General features: G+C 43.6%; 1 protein-coding gene and 1 long non-coding RNA gene across 16 annotated transcripts in view; one reads left to right on the top strand and one right to left on the bottom strand.

Moving 5' to 3' along the window:
• Positions 1–331: 331 nt before the first annotated feature.
• Positions 332–19,164, bottom strand: LOC107309197 (uncharacterized). 8 transcript variants are annotated; one of them, XR_001553109.3, is made up of 4 exons: positions 19,026–19,164; positions 12,378–12,473; positions 8,196–8,404; positions 332–665 (listed from the first exon to the last, which is right to left on the bottom strand). It is a non-coding gene; the product is annotated as an uncharacterized LOC107309197 (long non-coding RNA). The 8 variants fall into 8 exon arrangements; XR_014943004.1 differs by lacking the exons at positions 8,196–8,404; positions 19,026–19,164 and adding exons at positions 15,415–15,477; positions 16,890–17,025; XR_014943000.1 differs by lacking the exons at positions 332–665; positions 19,026–19,164 and adding exons at positions 15,415–15,477; positions 16,890–17,025 and having other exon boundaries at positions 6,908–8,404.
• Positions 19,165–19,185: 21 nt separating this feature from the next.
• Positions 19,186–22,314, top strand: part of OSBPL3 (oxysterol binding protein like 3) — an 80,904-nt gene continuing 77,775 nt past the window's right edge. For all 8 annotated transcript variants that reach the window (XM_032443186.2, XM_032443189.2, XM_015853789.3 and 5 more), the window contains exon 1: positions 19,186–19,346. The gene's annotated coding sequence lies outside the window, so the exon portion shown is untranslated. The remainder of the gene's footprint in view (positions 19,347–22,314) is intronic.

Raw genomic sequence — 22,314 nt, forward strand, 5'->3', positions numbered from 1 at the left:
CGGTTCCTGCTCCGAGAGAATTATTGAATGCATTAGCAAAACATGACTTCATTAACAGCATTAAAAGTTATCGTTTACGGGAAGGCAGGCTCAGCTTTGGCTCCTATCTCATTAAATGGCAACAACTTTTTGAATATTTTAACTAACACTCATCGACAGCTCATTTAGGGCACAGGTCTAAAAGCATTTAAGACTACAGCAGTGTTCTTTAAAACAATACGGAGAGTCGTTATTGCACTTACATTGTTTTGAATTTTAAAAAGGCATTTTCCAGAACGCTTAGTATTTACTTATGTTCATATATAATTTAAACCACAGCCAAGACCATTGGTCTCTGGGCTAATTTTGTTGCCCGAGTGTCTTTTGTTCTTTTATTTTTTCTTCATTGTAGAAAAAGAAACAGATTCTAAATGTTGTTCCTTGTGGCTTTTATAGTTTTGCTTAGGGATGGCTCAGTTTGGAGACGATGGGATTGTATCGTGTCCTTGTGGTTCTCCTCTATTCTCATCTCTGTACCGCAGACTGGATTGAGTGAAGATCTCTTATTTCCATCTGGACAGCAGAGTCCTCTTGCAGGCAGTTGTCACAGCTGCTTTTACCATGAGATTCAGCTTTTGTGACGTTATCCTTTCTGGAGACAGTGAGACAGATCTCATGCAAGCCACCTAAATGGATAAGGACACATCACTCTCAAAGACTATTATTATTTCCTGAGCCAGCAAAACAATGGTGATCCTATTTCTTAGCTGCATTGACGGTATTTTTTTTCTCTTCAGCCTTGTGACTGTTGCATGAATAATTGCTACAGTTTTTATTTAAGACCTCATCATTCAATGTTTCAGAAAATCAGGACCAATTTCAATTAGGCTTTTCCAATTACCTTTTACCTATAGAAAAAATAAATCAAAGTGGGTAAGAATGCTATTGCATCTCTGGGGATTTCATGCTTGCAGTTGTAAGGCTTGATTCTCTTCCACAGTGGTGTATATCAGGCAGAGGGTCTGGAACCTCTCAGCAGCTGAGACGCCCAAGGTACTGCAGATCTGTAAGGAGATTCCTTCACCATGCATGGACATGGAGCAGATGATGGAAAGGAGACTTCTGGGCAGTAAGAGAAGTTGCACAAGTGTCACTTGCTGTCATCACATCCTAACAGAGGCAGAGATCTCATCCTTAAGGAAGCTGAATACTGTCACTGCCATAGTATAAGGGATGAAAGATGAAGTTTAAAGAAATATGAGAAGACAGCAGGAAAATAAATTATGTCTTCTTGATGGAGAAATGCAGAGACACTGGAATAAAAGGATGAAAACTAAAATGAGGAAAGGAGCAAAGGAAACAGGAAAGGTGTGGAGGGAAGTTTAAGAAATTTCATGGAGAAAGAATGCCCTCAAGAGTCCATTCCTCAGGAAGAAAAGGATGAAAGGATGAGAGAGTGAGACGGGAGAACAGATATTGAAGTGATCATATGGAAATTAGAGAAGCGGACCTGATAACATCTATTGAGAGACAGCACTGAAGGGAGACCTACTGAGAAGGAAAACAGAAGGTTTTAGGAAGGGGGAGTGGGGAAAACAAATAAAATTTAAAAGGGCCAGACTTCCTGGGGAAGTGTGAGAAATGGAAGACTACAGAAAATTCACCGCAACATAAAACAACCAAAGAAGAAAGGAAGAATCATAGCAGGAGTAGGACATTTGGCCTATCCAGCATGTTGCCCATGAGCGAATGGTTAACAGCTTGCTTCCTTCCATAGACTCCATTTGAATACAGTCAGCAGTTTTCACTAACTCACTTTTGCACTCAATATCCATGTTACACTAGATGATGCTGTTGCTAAGCTGTACTAAGTGGAGATGCTCTGCAAACACCACTCTATATAACATTTGTTCTAACCTTCATGAACCTGTAGTGGCATGAAGTATGTTTGTAACATGAAGGTTGATGGCATTGGTGAAATTGCGCTTGCTTAAGGAAGTCCTCTAGATGCTGATGTTTTCCTTTTCCTTCCTCCCTTCTTCCTCCCTTCCTCCCTTCCTCCCTTCCTTCCTCCCTTCCTCCCTCCCTCCCTCCCTCCCTCCCTCCCTCCCTCCCTCCCTCCCTCCCTCCCTCCCCTTCTTCCTTCCTTCCTTCCTTCCTTCCTCCCTCCCTCCCTCCCTCCCTCCCTCCTCCCTCCCTTCCTCCCTTCCTCCCTTTCCTCCCTTTCCTCCCTTTCCTCCCTTTCCTCCCTTTCCTCTCTTTCCTTCCTTTCCTTCCTTTCCTTCCTCCCTCCCTCCCTTCCTCCCTCCCTCCCCTGTCCTTCCTTCTTTCTATTCTCTTCCTTCTTTCCTTTTTTTTTTTTTCCTTCTTTCATTCTCCATCCTTTTCTTTCCTGCCTTCCTGCATATTCCCACACAAGTCTGCCAATTGGCGATCTATGCACAATGGCCCCAGCAGCTCCAAAGGACTCACAGTGAGATCAGGAGATCTTCACACTACTGGCTGTCCACCAAGCTTCTCCACGAGAGGCCAGGCTGGTGGGTGGCAGTGGCTGCCCTGTAGCACCAAGATGGCATTGTTTCTGTTCTTCATCCTGAGCACAGCAGGGCTCTGACCCTCTATTCCAAGTGAGGCAGAAGAGCAGGCCTGAGGCAGAGCAGTGTGTCAGGGAATGCCTGGGGAGCTCTGTAGGCATCATAGCCTGTGCTGCAATGCCATGCTATTGATTTTGCTCCACTCTCTTGTCACCAAGCTGCATTAAGGCTCAGTTCTCCTAAAAGCTGCATTAGAAAGACATTAGCAGAAGATCCACTGCACCTCCATGTGTTGTTCAGGAAGCTTGCAGGATTAGATGGGCCTAATGTAATGAGACAGTGTAAAAACTTTCCCTGTGATGGCTGAAATTTCTTTGTTTTTCTTGTTATGCCAGGCTTTGGCTGTCCTGATAGAGAGGGTACTGTGCCAAATTCCATCCTGAGTGCAGCTCCATAAGTCCTTGTTAATGCTTAGCTTATTAGAGCTATGGGCAAGTAAGAACAGCCTAAATGAGCAATAGTGTGTATTTAACTATGCATGAGGTATGATTTGCACAACACAAGGGCTGTGTGTTGGATGTGCTGTCCGTAAATGCAGTAATGAAGCTGTTTCCTGGGGAACACTCAGTTTCCTCTAGCCAGATGACAAGAAATCCTTTTAGGCATTGCATGGTAATGATCCTGCAAGTTTTGAAGTGCAGAGATAAATGGGAAAATCTGATCTAACGCTGAACAGTAGCTTGCTGATCACAGACCATATAATTTATTTTGAGGTAAATCACTTCCATCTAGACAACAGCATTTAATGTATAGACACAGAGGTATAGTGGGCAGACTGAGAGCAATGTCTTCTCCCCCTTGTCTCATAAACTCAATGTCCAGTATGTACATAGTGCCACTTAACCTTCAACAATGTCCTCTGAAGAACACATTGCAAGTGCTCTGGACATTTGCTTCTTAAAGGATGACTAAAATGAAAATGGTTGTGATTTATTCTTGCCGCTGCTTGTTGCAAGATCCTGGCTGAGATTCAGCCCTCCTTAGGGCAACTTTGCACTGCACTCTGGGCAGGATGCTCTTGACAAGGGCATAGCTGGTGTTCTCTCTGTGGACTATACTGCATGTGGTCTTAGGCAGCAAAAATCAATCTCTGCTTGCTCTGTGATTTTTTTTTAAATTTATTTTTTTATTTTATTTATTTATTTATTTATTTATTACATAAGTAAGAAAAAGCTAAGGGCAAAAAAGCCCACAGTATTTAGTCTGTAAAGAATATGCAGCCTCCGGCCTGTGTTAAAATAATGTTTGGCAAACAGAAATCCAACAAGACATAAAATTGACTCCTGCTAAATAATTCCAAATCAGGACATAATGTTGAAGAAAATGAGTGAGGAGGGGATTAGCCATTCTAGCTAGTACCCTTTGAGTTTGCTGTTTGGTACTGATGCTAGAAGTCCAATTTGGCACTCAGAATCCAGATTGACAAGCACTACCCTACTTTTACCTTTCCCTGAAATGTACTGTAATATAGCCGGGCTCCCATCTACTTTTTTCTGAGTAATGAACTTCTATCATCCTAATTCTGCTAAGAAAAAGAAAGAAGACATCATCATGCCCACTGGATTTAGCTTATACCTGAAACATACTGTTCTTTCTCCAGTCTGTTCTTTTTGCATTGCCCTTCCTTACATTCCATTTTCATATCTGTTATTCTTCCTTCTCCCTCTCCCTCTTCTTGAGCAGGTAAGACTTTCCTCCATGACACCTGGATTAGAAAGCTGTGCCTTAAAGAGGCTCAATGCTAATACCATCTCACCCAATTCTGCAGGCTGTGGATTTAACCTAGCTGCAAGGATGCTTTCTTTCTGCTGGATGCACTTTGTCTTGTCTTCGTAGAAACACAACTGATTTGTCAACAGCTACAGTGAAAAATCACGCTTCTACAAACTCTTCCCTGATCAGAGAAGTGCAACAAGAAGGGCTCCTGTCTCAGTGCTGGCAAGACAGCGTGATCCATCCAGATGCATGAAAAATCAGATTTGTCTTCACTCTGTGCATCTTACAGTCACAAATGTACATGCACAAATACACACACACACATTTCTTACCTGTTCTTACCAGTGCTCTAGGCCTGATTGCTACACTACAGCATAGAGGAAGGAAGTTTCCATTTCATCTATGCTTAGATTTGTCCAGTGACATCCCACACTGTGAAAGAGAGTCAAGATCCAAAACAGCCCCCACAGTCTGCTTTTTGTGTCTGACAAGCTGCACCAGACATCAAGACTATCAGCAGGTGCTGCATTCCCCTACCTGTAACCAACCTGCTCCCATCCTGGGACTGAGCAGACCTGGTTGAACCCATCACTCCAAACTGCCCTAAACTATTTAATGTCATACATAAAACTGATTGTTCAAGCCCCCCTCCTTCATCTTCCTCATTTCACCTCTGAAATTAGTCCAGCTCTGGCCATAGGAACATCCTTCACTTATAAGCCAGTATGTAGGCAGATGAGAGCACTGCTGGAATTCTTATATTCCACTGCTGGAGGAATGCAGCTGATCTGCAGAGCCTGGGGCCTAATTCTTCAGCATGAGTGAAGCTGGGATGGAAATATCTCCCACACACTTCAGGTCACACAGAAGCCAGAATGGAGAAAACATTTGCTGTATTTGATAGCAGAAGTAGACTGTAGTCAATCCCAAACTGCAAGTAAGGGCATGTTATGAGATTAGATAAACATGTTGAAACATTCAGTGACTGATGCAAACAGTATGGTTTCTAGAAGAGCCTGAGTTTCAGCTTTTCTCATTAGAAATACGAGTTTCTGTACCTTCATCAATGGTGAAGTTTAAAACGAGTGGTGCAGGTGTCAGGATCAATCTCCATACTCTCCCTGCTGCCAGTGTCCTTGGAAGTCACTATGGATTTGACATTTTCTTCCTTTAATTATGTCAATTTTCATTTTCTGGCTGTTCATAAGGAAGCTATTAGCCTGGAACAGCTGCTGGAGCCATGTAAAATGAGATCCAGCCATGCTTAGTCTCCAGCAGACGGGTACTGCTCTGCACAGGCTGATGCATCTGATACTGACATCCATCCTGAAGCCAAGTGCAAAAGGCTGAAAGCTGGATATGCCCTGGAGATCAGTTTGTCCTGTCTTCCTTGGGGTTTATCTTCTTAGGCCTTGCAGAGGTGGATTTATGGGGGGAAGTTGGGAGGAGTGTAATGCTCTCCATCTATAAGTATCACAGCGTATTTTGCATCATGAGAGAGGGAAGTGATCATAGCACTGATTTCCTTCCCATAGCACCATCATAACCACTTTATAACTAACCCAGAGCTATGGATGTGTATATACAGTGCCTCTGGAAAACCCTACCAACCTTCTACTCCCCATTTTCCACCCCTGAAAACATGGGGCAATTTCTTGAATGAAGGCAAATCTGCCCTGGCTGGAAAATGTCATCCCAGCTAAAAACAGAGGGTGATCCCTATGTCAGCAGATGTGGTTTACCCTAAGAACAATAGTTTTGTGTGCTGCTCCAGGCTTCTGCCTTGGAATTTTTATCTCAGGGCATGTTTGGTCAGTGTTTTTGCCTGCTTTTACCTGTTCTCTGAGTGATATTATGTGGCTTCCAGTACTTCCAGTGCAGCATGTAGCTGTAATTTGCCCAAGACTCCTTCTGTCCTGTCACTCTAAATGATCTTTACTTAAATTAAGGTCACATTTCAAGGGGAAAATCAGCAATGCTATGATGAGTCAAACAGAAGCATGAAGTCAGCTGGCATCACTTAACAAGAGAGAGACTTGTGTATTGAAAATTTCATCCTGCAGAATGGTTTTGGTTCAATTTAGGGCGCTCTTTCACCATGGACTAAGTCCCTCAGGATTAAGGAACACTTTAGTCACATTAGGACCTCTTTAATCCTAAATGAGGACATCCATTTGGGGCTTTAATACACACGGGCTTCCCATGGTCAGGTGAACTGGCTCAACTTACAGAGCATCCCCTTGCAGACAAACCCAAAGTCTCCTTTGTTTTGTGTTTTTGCAGTGTCCTACAGCAAAGGACCGCTGTGTCACACCTGCTTCCCCACGTGTCTAAAATCCTCTTTCCTTCCTTAAGTCACTGACTCATCCCTCTCATCAACTCTTGACTCTCTTTGCAAAGTTTGTAGGCTGCAAGCTATATAAAGAAACAAATTATGCTCAACTGTATTAGCAAGCAGCCTGGGGGGATATTTTGTTTTCTTTTGATTTTTTCTTCTATGCGGCATCAGAAAACAATTTGCCCAAATCTTCAAACTTTCTGAAACGTTTGACTCACGTTCCTGATTTATCAGGGCTACTTTGTGCCTTGAAATTGCTGCACATGCCAATACTTCACTGTTTCGTTCACTGCCTTCTTTATTCAGAGTCAATGACTTTTTCAGAAATAATACAGGTGATGTTAGATTATTTCACGCCAAACAGTCACATCCATCTACTCTCTCACTGTAATTAGAAAGAAAAGTTTCACATCTGAAAATAAATAGCCTAAGCATGAGGTGTTTTTGTGGAACAATACAGAACAAGTGGGAGGACAGGAATGCAGAAACAGAGCCAGGACTCTGAGTGGCAAAAATTGGCTCATCTCCATTAGCTTGTTAGAGCTACAATAGCTTGAACTCTCGCATTTGGCAACAGGCTATACAATGATTAAAAATGCATAGAATAAGGAGAAATGTATCCTTTTAAGCTGTTCTTTCAGTGGAGCTCTACTGGCAACAACGGTTTCAGAAACTTTGGTTTCTTCACTTGCATTTCTGTTGCGCAGCTGTTTCTTCTCCTCAGTAAGATTCTGCAGTTGTCTCTTCAAAAGTGCCTACGTTTCCTTACAAAAATTGGGATGTGGGTTCCAAATTCAAGGTGCTGTTAGAAGTTGTATTCCCATTCTGCCACTCATCACTAACTTGATGTCGCGATTCTCCCACTCCACAGCTTCTGCTTAGTTTCTCACATTCAGATTTCTAGTTTTTGTAAATGGGTTGGCCTTCGTTGGCATCTTCCACATCATGGACAGTGCTCAATAAACAACCAAGCACTTAAAATATTCAGTAATCATTTTGTTAGCACAAATATGAGAAAAGGAGACCTCTGTGATCCAGATTTCTAGCATAGTACCTACGCATATAAATGTGTCTAAAAGCAGGAGCTTATTAACACGTTTGATGCTGCTTAAGGAAACCAGGTCATTAAATCTGGTTATCTGTACTGATATTTACTTGAGAATGTTGTATTTTCTATTTTCCTATAAGCCAAAAGATTTTATGACAGCCGGCATATCCTTAGAAAGACCTCACAACTGCTGTGATGTTTATTAGTCAGAAGTCTGCCAAAGCCTTTTCTCCTTACGACTCTCCAAATATATCCTTGCACCCTTTTGTTTATTTCCTGCTATTGGCTGACAGCAGCTCCTCAATCTGCTTAATACAGCATGTAAATATAATGAATTTGCAGAATATAGAGCATCAGAGGAGAGAATTACATCTTACTATGTCCTCTCATTTCTCAGGCTAATTTAAAATGCTGTATGCTTCTGATGCTGAATTGGAAACAAGCTGTTGTTTCATGATTTGTTGCTGTTGTTGCTGTTTAATTTAGGTTATGTTTAAAAGTTAAGGCTACTCTCACATACCTCCACGGGAATACTGAAAGTAAGAATCATCTTTGTTGCACTTTCTTCTTCCATGATGTTAGCAGTAGGGTTAGCAAACTCCCCCAGCAAGGATGTTGCATGTGCTGTTCTGTCTCCTGACATATGTCTGACAGCTCAGACTGAGAGCAGGACTTGGTTTTCAGAGCTGACAGCTGAGTTCCACACTTACATGACTCCTGTCCTGAAACCTGAAGGACACAAGTATTTGTGCAGACTATTAAGGACTATTACTAGGACATTCTTGGGAAGCAAGACATTTCTACCCATTGTACATTTAGCTACACAAGAGACACAAGTATTGATGTAAATAGCTGCTTCTTCTTCTTATTGTTGTTGTTATTATTGATATTATTATCAAATGAAGTATATTAACAAGAATATTTTGTGTAGCTTGCTGAGTTTCCCTACAATGAGCAATCATACAGTCATCAGTACTGCTGCTGTTCACACAAAGGGAGACAGTGAGAACACTGATAAGGACCAGAGGTTGCTTGGAATTGTTTACTGGTGATAAGATTGAGATGTCTGTGATATTTCAGACAATGCCTGCAGTTTGGGAAGGCTGGGATGGGAAGAATCAGAACTGAGACTGAGAACTTGCATGGTGCTTCAGCCATGAGGGGCCATCTGGGCTCAGAGCCCAGGGAGTGCATTAGGGACTGCCAGCATCACTTATCTGCAGGCAGAAGGGAATGAGTAATGCTTTGGATGTCACCCTGCACCTCTCCTGCTGAGGAATGGTGCTGTTGCTGCAGAGGAGCCACCATCTCACTCTGGAGTCCAGGGTGACAGCAGGAATGCTGTCCCACTCAATTCTGCCTCGGACAAACCCTTGGCATAAATGACACTATGACCTTGATTTAGAAGAAATAAAGAGCTGAGCCTGAGAATATTTTCCCTACATTTGGGGCAATATTTTTTTTTATTATTTGGAGCACCCTGCACCTCCAGCCCTTCTACAGGTTCTCACTTCCATATGTTCTCACTCTCCAGTGTTTAAGGATGCTAAGTTTGCACAGCCTTCTTAGTGGTTTATTCCCATTAGAGAAAGAGGAGAAGGGAGAGTAGCATGTTTGTTTGTTTTTCCTGGTGCTTGTTTGTTTGTGTAGTTTGGCTTGTTTTTGTGTTGGTTTTGTTTGGTCTGGTTGTTTTTTTTACTTTCATCTATTCAGGATATAAAGTATTTTAGAGCTGTGCAACTGTTGGCCAGTTTCAGCCAAGAGCAGTAGTTGGGCAGAGATCTCAGAAGTGTGAAGGTCTATCAGGTGACTGGATGGGGGCAGAAGCCTGCAGGCTGTAAGCAGGTAACATAAGGAGAGCTTTGGATGACAGGACTGTAAAAGGAGTTTGAGGGAAGATGGATTTAGGGCAAAGACTAGGGGCACAATGGCAGTGTTAGAAGAAACATAGCTGAGAGTTGGATTACATGTACAGATCAGTGCTCAGGACAATGAAAATACATCTGTGTGGCATCAGACTTAATTTGCTTTACTGCCAGTGGACAAGTTATTTCTCCCATTAGTCCCAAGTGCTGTTGCTTTGTTTTTGCACTGGCTCCCTGGTCACCAATGACCTGAGAGGCAGACACAATCTTTAATGGACACTTGAAATTTTAGGCTGACAAAAAACAGCATTTCCTAGCGAGAGAACAGCTCCCTGACAACTGGATTAAGCAAATGGAGGAGTCCCAGACCTAAAGAGTCTGTGCATGCATTTCAGTAGCAGATCTCCTAGCTCAGTGATCTGTGCAAATGAAAAGCAGAAGTCAGTAACAGCCAGCCCATTTTAGCAGAATACTTACCAGAAGTGTGGTGTTTAACACTTTCTCCTGTTCTTGGCTTTTGATCTGTCTAGTGTGGGTGTTCCACAAATGTGAATAGTCTTTATCAAGCCTGTGGCCTTGAAAGAGCTGCTGTCATGCAAGAAAACAGACTATGCTCATACAGCACTTGTGTCAGAGTCACTAGCAGCCCACCACCAAGTTCTTACCCACTTGCTTAGCGAATGGAGGTATTTTTCACTTGGCAGTGTGCCTGGTTAGGAGTCAGTATCAACCAGAGATTAAATCTAGTTCAGTTACCTACTTCCAGCAATAGCATTTGCCGTACTGTTTCTACTGTCAAGGAAACTGTCACCCTTTTGTGGTTCAGTGTTTTTATAGGACTTCAGATTTTCTGAAGTTGTAAAGCAAATGGCAACAACAACAACATTTTTTCAGTACTCCCAGAAAGCAGTGGGCTACTACAGCTTGAAAAGACTTGGGTTAATAACATCTAGGCTTTCAAAATCTGTGCTACTCATCATGTAAGGTACCATGAAACGTCACAAAACTTGGCATCAGCTCACACAAACTGGTGTAGCAGACAATTCGGCAGTACAAGGCTTTGCAAACCCATGTGACCTTAATGCGCTAAAGCCTGGAATGCGTCCTCACAAGATCACAGATATATTGCTTTCACATTCAGGCTGGCTCACATGGAGCCTGCATGGCAGTTACTGCTAAGACAGCACAGCTACCATGCTACATGGTTACTTCTGCCCCAGATAACCAGGAAGAGATTACCACTGTTTTGGTTTTGGATGAACTAATAGCAACTAAAACCTTCTTGCCTGTATTTTGCACGAGCTAAAACAGATGAGAGTTACTTGATCTGGTGGCTAGGATGGCAGCATTTTACCAGAAACGTACTGCTCCACGCTTGTAATGCTTCAGCTCAGCTTAGAGACTCCTTTGCCTTTTTCTTTCATTGTTTTTCTAGGAGCTGCTTTCCATTTCCAGAGTTATTTCATCAAGATTGGATAGCTAAGCTTTATTTCTCTTAAAATGCCAGAAAATTATTTACATCTATTCATTGGGAAAACAGCCACAAGTTTGGGGCTTTCAAAAGAGAAAACGATTTGTAGTTCATTTGCTTAAGGAAACCGTGCCCACTCAGCCAAGTTGTTTGTTCACCCATCTATCAATTTGGTTCTAATAACTATGAACCTGCACGCTGATTTCAGCCAGATTTGGCAGATTTGCTGTGTTCCTGCAAATTGTCTAAACGCACATGGTTAGATAAAAAGAGCCTATTATTTCCTTCATCATGCAGAAAAAATCAGCTATTTTTTGCTCTTTTGGGTGAGAGAAGCCTGGCCCATTAATCTGTGCTAATAATTGGTCAGGTGTGAAGAACTAATACAGCTACAGCTCATCTGACCCCTTCCCTGCCTGCTAATTATAGCACTCAGTGAGGTGAGTCTACTGTAGGAAAATGTAGGGATATATGGAAGGTTAAGGTGAAAACTAGGATTACTGAAGGCCTGTTGGGGGCTTTGTAGGAATCAGGTAGAGAAACAAGTCCCTAAGAGATTAGGCTTCAGTAGTTCTGCTACTTATGAAATACCGTCCTCTCCCAGGAGCATCACACTCTGAATTTTTTTGCCATTTATATTCAGAAACCTCACCTGAATGACTCAGATCTTCTCAGCTGGCACTTTGAAGATGTCATTGCCATTCAGCCTACATTTGCTGGATAAAAATGACAGCCACCTTTCCGGGCATCTCCTCCCTCAACTGCTTGGGAACACAGAATCCCAAAAGCACACATCATTCCCCCCTGCCCCCCTCTCACTCGCACACTGCATCACTTTTCATCCTTTTCTTCTTTGGAAGAATGAATACAGAATATACATCTTTGACTGGAACTGAAGAACTTTTATGGTGACAGTTGAGATTTGTGATGGTTCCAGCTGGCTATGTCTGGTTTGTTTCTCTTGTGAAATATTAAGAATTGCAAGTACCTGCTAAGCAAGGTGCTTTTCAAATTTAAGATCTTCTCTATCTGAGATACATACACAGGGGACAGGATGGCAGCCTGAGAAGGTGAGCGGGGAAGAAAGGGAAAAATAGAGGGAACATGGTGATGGGGATATCTGAGGTTGCGCTTGTGGTATACATGAGTCAGGTGAAGGACTGAAGAAAAGGGGTTGATGAAATGAGGGAGTGGAGGAACAAAATAATGCAAAGGAAAGCAACGTGAGATGTCTTTGCAAAGCACCCTCTCTGCAGCAGCCTTTTGTGACCTGACAGAGGAATCCCCAGAGGAAAACCGCATGGTATCATATTGTTTTCTTCAGTACCTTTCATTTTGTTGTTACAAATTGTAATGCTTTACTTACTCTTTGACACCTGCTGAGTGCTTGGCAGACGTCTTGGATGAGCTGTCAGCAAATGCATTTGCATCTTGGGCACCGCAAATCAATTTGATGGCTAAACTGGATAATTTAAATAAAAATAGGTTACAATGAAGAATGAAACCTAACCTCCTGCTCACCAAATTAAAACCCTAAAAGCACAGGCTTGTTTGACACAAATATCCCATCAGCTTCAAAGATAATCTTTTAGAACGAAGGTAGAAGAAGAGGTAATGTAACCCTCCAACATTACTGTCCCCACTTCTTCAGTGAGAGAACACCAGTGATGTGGGAGCCCCGACCACATGTCTAAAATGAAACCGCTCAATTTTGTATAACCTTGCTGCCTGTTCCTTACAGCTTTCCTTGGATGTTACCATTCATTCAGAGCCCACTGCATACACGTGCTGCAGCCTATATTTCTTCCGTATCTTAAACTTCCTCTGTTGGCATTCCCTTTATGATTATACTGCTTCCAAACATTTACAGTAGCTTTATTAGATCCATCTGGTATCCATCATAATTCTCAAACTGTTCCAAACCCAAACAATGTGTATCACAAGCAAATTTTACTAGCAGACCATTCATCCTCCCAGACTCTGAATAATAAACCAAACATTGGCTCCAGCTGAAGTCCTTGAAGCATCCAGCTATTAACCTTTTTCCATTTTAAGAACTAGGAAGTTATTCTGTCTCTTTGTAGGCTCTCTTGGCTAGTTTTTAATTCATGACAGAACTTTACCTCTCACCTCTGATTCTCAAGTTCCTTTACAGCCTCTTTGAAAAAGATTTTACTGACAGAGCCTCAGGGCTTTCAGTTAATTGCACCCCCTCCATCCTTCCATTATTTTAATACTACAGTATGTTTATGCCTCAGAAAATAAATGCTTTTCCTACCACTAGGAAGTAACTTCATTTTGGCTTACCAAAACCAGTGCATGGGAGGTCTATATGCATGATTGCTTTCCTTCCCCTATCAGTATAACTCTTTGATTCCAGCCTATATCAGTCCCCCAAATGCTTAAGAAATGCACCTTCAATACTTTACCTCAACACTGAACTATAACTCCATAACCTGTATGAGATCCACTTTGAAGAGTAAATATTGTTCTTTTCATTTTCTCCTTGCAAAGGAAATATTTACCATATCACATTACCCCGGCTATTTGAGATCTGATAAACAGCTTTTCGTTCAGTGGGATGGGCTTTCCTGAATTCAGCTACTCCTTATCTTAGTTCTCACATTCTTATATCACCTGTTCCCCATTAGGTAACATGATTTAATTTCATCTTTTTCAAACACGCCTCCAGGAGTCTTTTGCCTGCATAACTTCTAACAGCCAAGACAGAACTCTGAGTTCCCATTCCATTACACTAACTAGTGTGAGAATGAATGTACATGAACAGTTCCATTCCCTTTCCCAGATCTCTTCTGGAGGCAAGAAATTGGGAAGGCAGCCAAATATCTCTGTCACAGTCAAGGATACTGTTAACTGAATTAGTGCAAAGTGGCTACTTGTGTGATCAGCGACTGGTTGGACTGAGGTGGCAATGATGAACTGGCTGTACCTGGGCTGCTGGTAAGTAAACTTCCTTTCCTGCCTTTTCCTACTGACCTCTATATTTGTGTTTGCCCATGGCACACTGTGTGGGTGGTTTTTTTTTCCTCTATTTTACTTTGTCGGTCATTCGTGTCAAATTGACAATAATGCCATAACTACATCCATTCTCCTTTGCAGCAATCACCTCTGAGTTCAAATGAAAGCTTCCATTGCTTTATTGTTGTCAAAACTTCTTTATTCACTGAAATTCATTCCTTAGCAGCAAACCTTTAGAAACAACAGCATATATGAAAGGATGCATTGAGCAGTGGACGGGGTAGCCTGCCTTGCCTCAGCAATCACTGGGACAACAGTAAGGGCAGGTGTTGTCCTCCCAGCTTTTGCCTGCATTCTCACAAATGCCTTAAGATCCAGTGGAAATTCCTGCTACTCCACATTTTGAGCCATTAGGTGAGGCATCTGACTCATCTGTTAAACCCAAAGGATGATTTTTCCATTGACTTCAACAGCTCTGCAACTGGTCCGAGGCAGCCGCAAATGGAATTTCATTAGCAAAGCTATTCCATATAAAGGTGAAGATTTTGTTTCCTGGATATCCCTTCTGCCTGGAACTTTCACTAGCCTCTGGCACAAAACAAGACAGGACATAATAAAAACATCTGTGTGAACTTGCTTGTGTTGAGTCTGGTACACAGTGTCTGTGAAGATGTATTTTTCTGTCAAATTAGGTCTGCTGCCAGCGGGGAAAATGAGAGATAAGCCATATTTGCACACTTCTGAATTGTTTTCAAACTCAGACCTTGACACTAATGGCTGTTATACAGAAAAAGGAGGTATTGCTACTGTGTACATCAGCCGAAATGAACCTGCTTGTCTTTTCCCCACTGCAACCTGGCAGCCAGAATGAATAGCTTTTCTGTTTGGCAAACACCTGATGCAAAATGCAGTCAGTTCACACACCAGCAACAGGCATGCTTTCTACTCTCCTCTATTGAAATTCTCACCTCTATGTATCTAAGAGCTACCACATTAGATAGGGTCATTAACCATCCACTGCAAACTATCAATAGGCACAAACTGGCTGAACCAATGCCTGTTCTGACAGCTGGGAGACTGCCTGATGATGGGAGGAGAAAGGCTCTGGAGCAGCTCGTGGCTGGAGGCCAGAAGTCTGACTTTCAAGCATCTGTGGGGAGAGTTGTTTCTCTGCTCTATCAATCCGTCTGTCAGGAATTACTGTTTGCTAACAAGCTTTATTTCTGTAACTGGACTTGTACATGTTTTCAGGGTTGTGCTTGTTACTGCCATAACAGAACCTTTCCAAGTATCACATGCACTGAAATAAAGCGTTAGCATCTTCAAGGAGTTTACACAATGGAAAACTTCACCCATGCTGGCAGGAAGCAGACCTGGTTAGGTACATTTTACAAGGTTTGAACAACATCACTTATTTTCCCTACCAAGTGAAATATACAGGCGTCTGTCCCACAGCCTTCCAGATATATTCAGTGCCTCTCATGGTCCTGAAAGAATGAAATTACTCAGTATCAGCAATTTCTGTTCCTTAAAGTTGTGACTCCCCCCCTCCCCCCCCCATTATATATATTAAAAGGAAGAAGTAAAAGGACCCACATTAGTAAGAGAACGTGGATCCTATTGTCAACAGGAGAATAACAAAGAGGACAGTCCAGCCTCTGGACTTGAAGAGCTCTGCACCGCGTGTAATAGCTGAAGAGAAGGAATAACACGGGGTGTGCCTGGGCTTCACCCAGAGCCCAGCAACGTAAGTAGAAACTGGCTGCAATGGACAAATACACCAAGTCTTCCATCTGCAACAACATAAAACTTAGAGAGGGAAAAGGGCAACGAGTGTTGGAATATCTCTGCTAATCTCTTCTGCCCCACAGGAGATTTGTCTCTCCTCCTTGCTAGCAACCTGAATAAGCTTGCATTAGTAGGGAAAGACACTATAGCCCAGCTTACACTGAGACTTTATATATATATATATATGAAATTTATATATTTATATATATATAAATATATATACAAATTTATATTTTTATATATATATATATGACATTTTATGACATTTTTTCCATCTGATTTTATTTTAGATAAATACTAAAATCCATGAATACTTGGAATAATGAGTAATAAAAACCAATAAGGGGGAGGAAGATCAGTGTTATAAAACAGTGTCTGGCATGTATGAAACCGGTATGAAACTGGCAAATCCAGAATCCGAAATGGCAGATTTGTTTAGTTTCTATTCTTAAAGGAAAACACTACAATTTTTTAAAAATCAGAATCGTTTTGTCTTGAAAACCTTGGAGTTCCCTTTAATTATTTCCAAGTCAGTATCACAGTTACACAGCCTTGTCTGTGTGAAGTGGAAGCTTAGAGATTCCTTAACTCCCTGCTTCTCCAGTGGCTTGGGTGTTCAATTCACTCATTCATCACACGGTAACCAGCCAACATTCACAAGCTGGTCTTCAGTTGCAGTGAGGCTGGGAGCGAGACCCACAGCTGGGTCCTGTCATTTTCCCTGAAGCTGGATGGAACAGACAAATCAACAGCAGGAAATGTACATTTAGTACTAGTGATGGATGTTACTATTTGGAATTCAACTATTTCCAAGGCAGGGTTCTCCAAAGTCTGCATTTTTCACTTGTTGATAGAAAGAAGAACAACCCAAGTACTTAAGTTGCGTGCCTTCTTTACTTATTTGGTGTGTTTTGATGCTTTCCAGGAGCAGATTAGCAGTGCTGTGGAAAAAAGCTGTATAGCTACAATGGGTCACATTAGTCAGCAGGCACACCCCATGCATGGTCATCAGCCAGGGCAGATCTGTACATCCTACTGTTGGCTGCCTGTTTCATCCTGCCCTTGCTTTGTAACTTTAGGGTCAGAGTGACTATTTGGCACAGGAACTCACCTGAAGAGCAGTTTTGGTACGGTAGAAGGAACAGCCGCTTACTTTCTTCACTGTGGTACAGTCTCCTGGGATGATTCCTTGCTGTGTGCCAGGCTGGTGGACATTCATTCCTTTTCAGTTTTTCTCCTTTCTTTTTTGACTAAATTCTGGCCACACACCTGCTTTACCAACATACAAAGTCTGTAATCTTCCTGTTCTAAATGAGTAAACTGGAGCCAGTTAAGCCTCTTGTGAAAAGAAGAATTGGTGGGACAAGAGTCTGTTCTCCCTGAGCTCTTGCCATGGGTCAAATGAAAGGCAGGACTGAGATCTCTACAAGTATTTGCAACAGCTCATGAATTCTGCAACATAGGTGAGACGATGCTTTCACATGGGCATTGCAGCATCAGGCACCTGAGAGGAAAACTTTACACCTCAGAGGTATTCGAAAGCACTCCAAAGGCAGCTTAACCAGGAGAATTCTGGCTGGGAAATACAGGAGCCAGGAAAGAGGGCCTAGAGAATACAGACATATTAAAAGAGGGATAGGCAGATTAGGGAGATGATAGATAAGCGTTTATAAATACAAGATGTATGAAAGCTAGTGCCAGAAGATTGCATAACAACAGCCATTGGACAACAGCCATTTTTGCCAAAGAACTGCCAGTGGGAGAGAAGGTTCTTGAGGTCTTTGAGGGAAAGGGAAAAAAAAAAAAATATACAAGATAAGAATAAAAAATGACATGATGGAGAGGGCTGATGGAAAAGGAAAGCTACCAAGGACAGAAGGACAGATTTATGTTGGTAGACAAGGAAAGATATTGCTGAATTGCAAGACAGATGGCTCCTGTCTAGGACTGAAGATGTGTGTGCTAAGTTAGAAGAAGAGAAAGGGTTAATCCAATGTCTGTGCACACCTCAGCCACAAGAATAACAATAAACACATTCCTCTGCACAGAAGGTCTTCAATAGACTTGTCTCAGTTGTTCAACTCAAGTTCCAGATCATAAGTTGTCTCTTACAACATGCCTCTCTCTGTCTGGTCCATACACATGGTATGGGAACTTGTTCATTAACACGAGACTAAGATTGCCTGAACGTGAAAAATCATTGCACGTCATTGAGTTCAACAGAGATATAGTCATTATTTTCACCTAATAATTAAAGAAAACAAGTAGAAAACAAACACAGTCCTTTTCATTGCACTCACTGGAAACACTACTGTGAAGTGACATTACAAAACCACAGGAAAGAGCGAGTTAAAAGGGCACACGTAATGGTGGAGTTTTCATTCAGACCACGCAATTTAATTATGCATTGCATTAGATCAAAGGGAAACTGAATTAAAACAACAACAAAAAGCTACTGCATTGTGGAGAATGGAGTTCCTCTTCTTAAAAGCTCTGGAAAGATTGAGGCTGTATCAATCAGAACAGAAAAACCTAAGAGGAAGGATAAATGGATGTTAAGTGCACAGGGCTGGGGAACACCCTAACCATGTTTTACAAGAAAACCATGATAAACCAGGTGGCTTTGTGTCTATATGGATCTATTGAAAAGGAATAACACCAACCTATATTCAGATAGAGGCTTTCTGCCTATACATACACCCTGATGTACACAACCATCATATATTGTGCCATATTAAAAGGCTGACGCTATTTCTCTATGCTTTGGTTGCTCTAACAGAAAGAAAGCTCTGATTCCCAAAGGGACGCCTACTAATTCACTGCTAAACTTTCCTTTAGCCCGGGAAAAGACACTAACCCGATACTACTTCACGTCTCCGTCCAACAGGAGGGCGGAACAAAAGCGTTAAGAAACAAATCCAGAGCTACGCTTAGCCCGTTTCCTGAACACAGGAACAAGGAATACCCTGCTTGCCTGCTCCTAGTGGAGCCGATTGCACATCGGAGTTATTTCTTTCGGAACAGTGTTTCTTAGCGCAGTGTGTGTGGTGGGCGCCCACCCCCCGCTTCTCCTCAGCGCTCGGCGGGCGAAGGACGGCTGAGGGCGGCCGCAAAGCCGCACTGAGATTAGCTCCATCCCTCATGCCCGGGGCGCGCAGTGTGCCCTGCTCTGCCCTGCCCTGAGCTCCGACTAAGCCCCTCAATCCCACTCCCCATCCCCGCATCGCCTCAGCACATCCCGCCCCACCTGGCCGCGAGGCGCCGCCCGTGACATCATGGAAACACCCTCGTCCTCAACGGCCGGGCGGCAATAACGCCCCTCGCGGGCGGGAGGAGGAAAGAGAACGCGATCTTCCCATTACCCGAGGTTGCTGTCAATCCGGAGCGGCGGTCCCGCCCCCAGCCCCGCTCGGGTTCGTCCCCGATCCGGCGTGCCGAGCCGTGGTGCTGCTGGACGCGCTGCTTCTCTTCCCGGCGCAGTTGAGAGTCGCTCTTTGCGCTTGTGCTCGCCGTTCCCGTCCGACTTCTGTCGCTCCTGCTCCCTGCGGCCGGCAGCTGTGGGGCTCAGGTAGGAGCCGGGGCAGGGCGGACTTGGCGGCGGGGCTGTGTGGGCTGAGCAGTCGGGCGCCGCGCTCCTCTGTCGCCTTCAGCCGTGCTTTTCGGGGCGCTGTGCCGCTTAAACGGAAATCTGTTCCCCTCTCCGGGGTGTTCTCGCTGTGTGTTTCGCTCCGTGTGTGTTAGCTCTGAGCTCGGTCTGATTCCGGATGAGCCGCTGAAGCTGAACGCCGCTCCCGGGACGTCTGGAGCTGCCGCTGGGGTCCGCCCGTGTTGGCGGCTCCGTGTGTGCGCCGCTTTCCTGCCCACGTCTAAAGAAAATAGGTTAATTGAATCCAGGCGCTTCGAGTTGATGAAATGTCCATTTGAGGGCGAATGAAGCGATTTGAGATTGAAATAACTCCGTTACTTGAAGCCGTTTGGAATGATTCCCCAGCACTTGCTGATGTGGAATGGCTGGAGAAAGGGCACTAAACGAGCTCACTCCTTCCCTGTGGGGTCATTTGTCTGCCCCGAGCTTTTCCTGGGCTCTAATGTTTGTAACAGACCCGAGAAGGGACACAGGTTGTGTCTTTGTCCCTTGACTCTCATCGATTAATCACAGAGTTCCAGATGCCTCATTCTACTTTTCTAAGTCTGGTTCGCCTACTTAAAGCATTGGTGTTCTGCGCGAAGGTAACCACAGCTTCAATTTCTGCAAGCTTCACTTTATTATTACAATAATTATTATTATTCCTAGCAGTGACTAACCAGTAGAGTTCCCAATCCTGTATCACCTTTCTCCTTTGCTGACAATAGCAAGACACGGGGAAATGGTTTTAAGTTAAAAGAGGGAAGATTTAGGTTGGATGTTAGGGGGAAGTTCTTCACTAGGAGAGTGGTTAGGCCCTGGAACAGGCTGCCCAGGGAGGTTGTGGATGCCCCGTCCTTGGAGGTGTTCAAGGCCAGGTTGGACGGGGCCCTGGGTAACCTGATCTAGTAAATGTGTATGTTTGGTGGCCCTGCCAGGCAGGGGGGTTGGAACTACATGATCCTTGAGGTCCCTTCCAACCCGGTTCATTCTGTGATTCTGTGATCCTTGCTCTGGTGTCCAACCACATGCTGCATTAGGCCTCAACTGTCCTATTCGCTTTGTACAGGACTAAGGTCTGGAAGCTGGGAGGGGAACTGGAGGGCAGGGAGATGCTCCGTGTGCAGGTGGAGGTACGTGCTGTGCTCTGGGGTGCTGCTGAGCAGCTGTGGTCAGGCTGACGCTGCAGCACTGTCACTGGGGGCAGGAAGTGATGCTGAGCTCTAATGGAGTTGGCTTATTGCAACAGTGTGTGTGCAGCCAGCTTCTGAAAGCATGTATATCATCTTCAAGAATCGAGTCTAACTAGAACACCCATGCATGTATATCTAATAGGTTTTTCTTTTCTTAACGCATATTAGAAGTTTTATTCCATGCTCTCTAGGGTGAAATGTGACACAGTTGTGGCAGTCTTAGATCTCATGGATTCTATGAATCGTTACCTGTCTGCCTTAGCTTGCGCCTCCTGCAGACTTCTCTTCCTACTTTTCTTCACTAGGAGAGTGGTTAGGCCCTGGAACAGGCTGCCCAGGGAGGTTGTGGATGCCCCGTCCTTGGAGGTGTTCAAGACCAGGTTGGACGGGGCCCTGGGCAACCTGATCTAGTAAAGGTGTATGTTTGGTGGCCCTGCCAGGCAGGGGGGTTGGAACTACATGATCCTTGAGGTCCCTTCTAACCCGGGTCATTCTGTGATTCTGTGATTCTGTACTGCTTGTGGCTTCCATGTAGCACATATCATGTGTGCAGAAACACCAGATTGTTACAGATGAAGTTATGACATGAATTAATGCAGTATTTTTAGTGCTGGTTCTGGAGCTCTGTCAGCGTGAAGCCCACGGCATATTGTTTCACATGAACTGAAACAAAACTTAAGGGCAGCCTCAAAAGTGAAGGAAGAAAATATAGAGCTCACACCGATTCTTTATCACTTGAAGTGTCTGAACTGAGATGACTGCTAAAGAACAGCTCACCACTCAGATAACCTTTGAATTAGTACAGATTTAGTGGCAGTTGTGGCACACGTATAGTCATTAAAAGCACAGTGCTGGCTGAGGTCGGTCGGTGCACTGCAGCTCAGCCCACACGGCCCTGCCTGCCCAGTGTGCACAGCTCCGCTGACTCAATGCAAGCTCCTTAGGGTCCAAGTCACGTGTTAATATCTAGCAGTGAGCACAACAGTGCTTAATCCTATTTCAGTGTCTGGGTGTTCTACGGTGCTAACCACAGAAGTAAGAGACTTCTGGCATGGAAGGCACTGAGAATTCTCTTTTATTTGGCTGAGGGCTGTCCTACATGTGGATCTTGAGGTGTAAATACCAATAAATGGAGCTTGATGGGAATCCCTGCAATGTGCAACAGAAGACAAGAAATGAGTGAGAACTGATGTTTGCTGACCTCTGGGCCCTGAGTTGAACTAGTGCATTCAGAATCACTGGGAGCATTAAGCATTGCTGGGAGCTCAGTGGGGTCCCTGAACGTACTAATTGTGTGTCTAACTGCAAGAAAGCCTGATACAGTGGCTGCCTAATAGCATCTTAGTAAGTCACAGGAGGAAGGCAGCATATGTGCTTCCTCACATGCCTCTGGCATTGCTCTTCAGTTTTATAACAGCTTCAATTGACTTTGAACAATTCGTCCTTTGCAGTCACTATACAGCACGTTAGCCAAGCTCTATTCCTTATCTGACCCAGAGGTGTGTGTGGATTTTTGGTTCCAGATTCCTCTTTTCCATGTCCAGTTGTTCAGATCTGAGCACCTGACCTGAAGATTTATTCCTTGATTTTTTTTCAGCTGTGGGGGTTTTGTTGGTTGAATCATATTTAGGTTGGCAAATACAAATGCTTCCATTGTAATGATTTCTTTCCTTCTGAATGTTTTCTTTGGCGCTTGTGTTAATATAAGCGCAAGCAAA

This window comes from Coturnix japonica, chromosome 2 (genome assembly GCF_054131305.1).
Source record: "Coturnix japonica strain WE chromosome 2, WE-NBRP24, whole genome shotgun sequence".
Classification (NCBI taxonomy): domain Eukaryota; kingdom Metazoa; phylum Chordata; class Aves; order Galliformes; family Phasianidae; genus Coturnix; species Coturnix japonica.